General features: G+C 64.0%; 1 non-coding gene across 1 annotated transcript; it reads right to left on the bottom strand.

Annotated features, from left to right (window-relative positions):
• Window positions 1–3,857: 3,857 nt before the first annotated feature.
• On the bottom strand, window positions 3,858–3,976 carry LOC131870912 (5S ribosomal RNA). The gene has a single exon (XR_009369213.1). It is a non-coding gene; the product is annotated as a 5S ribosomal RNA (ribosomal RNA).
• Window positions 3,977–5,458: the final 1,482 nt, after the last annotated feature.

Below are 5,458 nucleotides of genomic sequence, written 5' to 3'. Positions count from 1 at the left end.
TTGGTGCGCATGCCTTGCCTGGGCTGCGCACCAGGGCGGGCTCAAGATGGCACCCGCGTTCCGTTTTTTTCACTATCTTTCAAAACGGAAATTTTAAAATCTCATTTTTTTTTGCCTTTTCTGGAAATTAGTGAAGGCAGCGCATCAAAGGTGCGCACCTCGCTGCCCACCACGGTGCGCAACGCCGGTGGGCACCCGGGAGTGCTTCGAAGTGTGCTCCAAGGTGCTGCGTGCACGTTGTCGGAGCCCGGTTTGCCCCGGGTGCGCACCTCGCGTGCACCTTCGTCGGGGTGGGCACCTTGGCTGGGTTTGCCCCGGCTGCGCTCCGAAGCGGGGTTATTGGAGCGCCGCCTCTTTTTTTGTCGGAGCGTTTGGTGGGGTTTCTCGCATTGGCTCTTCCCAGGCCCGGTTGCCACCCTGGCGCGCACGAAGTCGGAAGTAGGGTTAATTGCCCGGGTGCGCACCTTTGCCAGGGTGGGCACCTTACCTGGGCTGTGCACCAGGGCGGGCTCAAGATGGCACCCGCGTTCCGTTTTTTTCACTATCTTTCAAAACGGAAATTTTAAAATCTCCTCTTTTTTTTGCCTTTTCTGGAAATTAGTGAAGGCAGCGCATCAAAGGTGCGCACCTCGCTGCCCACCTTGGTGTGCTCTGAGGTGCGCACCCGGGAGCGCTACGAAGTGTGCTCCAAGGTGCGGCGTGCACGTTGTCGGAGCCCGGTTTGCCCCGGGTGCGCACCTCGCCTGCACCTTGGCCGGGGTGGGCACCCTGGCTGGGTTTGCCCAGGGTGCGCTCCGAAGCGGGGTTACTGGAGCGCCCCCTCTTTTTTTGTCAGAGCGTTTGGTGGGGTTTCTCGCATTGGCTCTTCCCAGGCCCGGTTGTTGGGTGCGCTCCCACCCTGGCGCGCGCGAAGTTGGAAGTTGGGTTAATTGCCCGGGCGCGCACCTTCGCCAGGGTGGGCACCTTGGTGCGCACACCTTGGCTGGGCTGCGCACCAGGGCGGGCTCAAGATGGCACCAGCATTCCCTTTTTCTCACTATCTTTCAAAACGGAAATTTTAAAATCTCGTTTTCTTTTGCCTTTTATGGAAATTAGTGAAGGCATCGCATCAAAGGTGCGCACCTCGCTGCCCACCTTGGTGTGCTCCGAGGTGCCCACCACGGTGCGCTCCGAGGTGCCCACCACGGTGCGCAACGCCGGTGCGAACCCGGGAGCGCCCCGATGTGTGCTCCAAGGTGCGGCGTGCACGAAGCCGGACCCCGGTTTGCCCCGGGTGCGCACCTCGCGTGCACCTTGGTGCGCACACCTTGGCTGGGTTGCGCGGCCTGGTGGGCACCATGGTGCGCACCAAGGAGCGCTCCGAAGTGTGCTCCAAGGTGCGGCGTGCACGAAGTCCTAGCCCGGTTTGCCCCGGGTGCGCACCTTCGCCGCGGTGGGCACCATGGCGTGCACGAAGTCGGAGCCCGGTTTGCCCCGGGTGCGCACCTCGCGTGCACCTTCGCCGGGGTGGGCACCTCGGCTGGGTTGCGCGCCCTGGTGCGCACCAAGGAGCGCTCCGAAGTGTGCTCCAAGGTGCGGCGTGCACGAAGTCGGAGCCCGGTTTGCCCCGGGTGCGCACCTTCGCCGCGGTGGGCACCCTGGTGCGCACCATGGCGTGCACGAAGTCGGAGCCCGGTTTGCCCCGGGTGCGCACCTCGCGTGCACCTTCGGCGGGGTTGCGCGCCCTGGTGCGCACCAAGGAGCGCTCCGAAGTGTGCTCCAAGGTGCGGCGTGCACGAAGTCGGAGCCCGGTTTGCCCCAGGTGCGCACCTCGCGTGCACCTTCGGCGGGGTTGCGCGCCCTGGTGGGCACCATGGTGCGCACCAAGGAGCGCTCCGAAGTGTGCTCCAAGGTGCGGCGTGCACGAAGTCGGAGCCCGGTTTGCCCCGGGTGCGCACCTCGCGTGCACCTTCGCCGCGGTGGGCACCATGGCGTGCACGAAGTCGGAGCCCGGTTTGCCCCGGGTGCGCACCTCGCGTGCACCTTCGCCGCGGTGGGCACCATGGCGTGCACGAAGTCGGAGCCCGGTTTGCCCCGGGTGCGCACCTCGCGTGCACCTTCGCTGGGGTGGGCACCTCGGCTGGGTTGCGCGCCCTGGTGCGCACCAAGGAGCGCTCCGAAGTGTGCTCCAAGGTGCGGCGTGCACGAAGTCGGAGCCCGGTTTGCCCCGGGTGCGCACCTCGCGTGCACCTTCGCCGCGGTGGGCACCATGGCGTGCACGAAGTCGGAGCCCGGTTTGCCCCGGGTGCGCACCCCGCGTGCACCTTCGCCGGGGTGGGCACCTCGGCTGGGTTGCGCGCCCTGGTGCGCACCAAGGAGCGCTCCGAAGTGTGCTCCAAGGTGCGGCGTGCACGAAGTCGGAGCCCGGTTTACCCCGGGTGCGCACCTCGCGTGCACCTTCGCCGCGGTGGGCACCTTGGCTGGGTTGGGCACCATTGAGCGCTCCGAAGTGTGCTCCAAGGTGCGCACCATGGCCCTCCAAGGTGCGCAGCATGGCGTGCACGAAGTCGGAGCCCGGTTTGCCCCGGGTGCGCACCTCGCGTGCACCTTCGCCAGGGTGGGCACCTCGGTGCGCACACCTTCTCAATGTTTTCTTGCCTTTTCTGGAAATTGGTGAAGGCAGCGCATCAAAGGTGCGCACCTCGGTGTGCTCCGAGGTGCGAACCCGAGAGCGCTCCGAGGTGCCCACGAAGTCGAAAGTCGGGTTAATTGCATTGTTTTCCCCGGGTGCGCTCCGAGGTGCGCAACATCGGTGCGCACCAAGGAGGGCTCCGAAGTGTGCTCCAAGGTGCGCACGATTCGGAGCTCGGTTTGCCCGGGGTGCGCACACCTTGGCTGGGTTGCGCACCCTTTGTGCGCTCCAAGGTGCGCACGAAGTCGGAGCTCGGTTTGCCCCGGGTGCGCACCTTCGCCAGGGTGCGCACCTTGATGCGCACGCCTTGGCTGGGCTGCGCACCTTGGTGGGCGCCATGGTGCGCACCTTTCGTGCGCTCCAAGGTGCGCACGAAGTCGGAGCTCGGTTTGCCCCGGGTGCGCACCTTGGTGGGCGCCATGGTGCACTCCGAGGTGCCCAAGATTGGTGCGCACCAAGGAGCGCTCCGAAGTGCGCTCCAAGGTGCGCAGGTGCGCGCGAAGTCGAAAGTTGGGTTAATTGTCCGGTTTGCCTCGGGTGCGCACCTTGCGTGCACCTTCGCCAGGGTGGGCGCCTTGGTGCGCACACCTTGGCTGGGCTGCGCACCCGGGCGCGCACACCTTGGCACCCGCGTTTCCTTCATTTTAAATTTTTTTTTTTTACAATCTCTCAAGTGGGAAATTCTATAATCTCAACTTTTTTTGCCTTTTCAGGAAACTTTTGAATGGAGCGCATCATTGGTGCGCTCCGAAGTGTGCTCCAAGGTGCGCACCTCTGGTGTGCTCCAAAGCTCTCTCCAGCTGCGTGCACCTGCCCCGGCCGCGCACCCGGCCCCGCCCAGCTTCGCTCACCTGTCCCGGGCGTCTGGTGCGGAACCTTAGAGTAAGAAACATCACCGTGCACCTTGGCCAACGTGCGCGACTCGACCGAGCGCGCACTGGCCGAGGTGCACACCGATTTCACCTGGGTGCGCGCGCAGCACCTCGGGCGCACCGGGGTGCGCGCACAACGCCCGGGTTGCACCGTGGCCTGTGTGCTCGGGGCGCCTCGGGTGCGCGCTCGGTGTCGCCCTCGCGCGCGCGGTAGTGCGGGCAGCGCACCCCGGCCCGGCCCGGCCCCGACGAGAACGCAAACGGGCAAAAGGTTTATTCAAATAGCATTGCGACGCCCGGCGAAAAACTAAAAAAGGGTGCAACACCGGGACTTCCCGGGAGGTCACCCATCCCAGTACTACTCCGGCCCAAGCGCGCTTAACTGCGGAGTTCTGATGGGATCCGGTGCACTAACGCTGGTATGATCGCACCCGTTATGAGCTTGTCGCAGTGTGTACTTAGCAAACCGCGACCCACGTGCGAATCCACCCCGGCCACCCACCCCCGTCGAGGTGCACACCCTCCCTCGCGAAGTGCGCCCCGTTCGCCAAGTGTGAGCCCTGCCCGGGTGCGCGCACCTTGCTAGGGCGTCGGGTGTGCACCCGGCCCGGCCTACGTGCGTGCACCTGGACGGGGCGTCGTGTGCGTGCAGTGTCCCGTCTGCAACGCGGTGCCCACACACCACCTCGGGCGCAACGACCTGCGCTCACATGTGGGCCGAGTGCACCTTGGTGCATGTTCGGGGCGCCTCGGGTGCACGCTCGATCTTGCCCCGGTGCACCAAGGCGCTCGGTTTGCCCCGGGTGCGCACTTGGTGCAAGGTGGGCACCCAAAATAGGGATCAAGCACCAAAACACAAGTTTCGGGATGCAAAATGGGACCCAAGGACCACAAATGCGTTCCAAGACCCATGATGGGTCCACGAGAACAAAAATGTGTTCCGAGACTTAATAAACAAATATTGGGTTTTAGGAGAAGAAACATGCTCTGATGCCCAAAACGAGAATCGACCCCGAAAAGGCCACAGGCCAAAAGTGGGATGCGAGACAAAAAAAAATGGGACCCGAGGACCAAAATTGGGTTCCCAGGTCGAAGACAGGGCAACCGGACAAGAAACGACCTCTAAGGCTCGAAATGAGTCCCGACGACTAAAACTTGACAAGAAGCACCCATCAGGCACCCAACTCGACACCCATGGGATGCCGACCCACCCGGGCTTCCACCTAGCACACCTTGGCACCCACCCACCCTCGCACCCAACCTCGCACCCAACTTAGCACCTTTGAACCCACATTGGCACTCACCCTGACCCTGGCACCTTGGAACCCACATTGGCACTCACCTTGACCCTGGCACCCACCTTTGCACTCACCTTGGGACCCACCCTGGCTCCCACCTCGGCACCCACCCAGACACCCACCTTGGTTCCTTGGCACCCACCTTGGATCCTTGGCACCCACCCCGACACCCACCTTGGCACGCAACTTGGCTACTTGCCACCCACCTTGGCTCCTTGACGCCCACCCCGACAACCACCCCGTGACCTACCCTGGCTAGGGTTGGTGCACACCCACCCTGGTGCCCACCTTGGCACCCACCCCATGACCCACCTTGGCACGCACCTTAGTACCCACCCTGTTACCCACCCTAGGACCCACCCCGTGACCCACCTTGGCCAGGGTGGGTGCACCCACCCTGGTGCCCACCTTGGCACCCACCCATCCTAGCACCCAGCCTGTGACCGGGCTTGGAACCCAACCTTGCACCCGTCTTGGCCAGTGTGGGTGCGCACCCATCCTGGCACCCACGTTGTGACACACCCTTTAACCCACGCACCCTAGCAGCCACGTTGGCACCCACCTTGGAACACAACCTAGCAACTTGGCACCCACCCCGTGACCCACCTTGGCATCCA

This window comes from Cryptomeria japonica, unplaced genomic scaffold (genome assembly GCF_030272615.1).
Source record: "Cryptomeria japonica unplaced genomic scaffold, Sugi_1.0 HiC_scaffold_357, whole genome shotgun sequence".
In the NCBI taxonomy this organism is placed as follows: domain Eukaryota; kingdom Viridiplantae; phylum Streptophyta; class Pinopsida; order Cupressales; family Cupressaceae; genus Cryptomeria; species Cryptomeria japonica.
The sequence above is the reverse complement of the archived record's forward strand: the minus strand, read 5'-3'. Positions and strand labels throughout refer to the sequence as shown.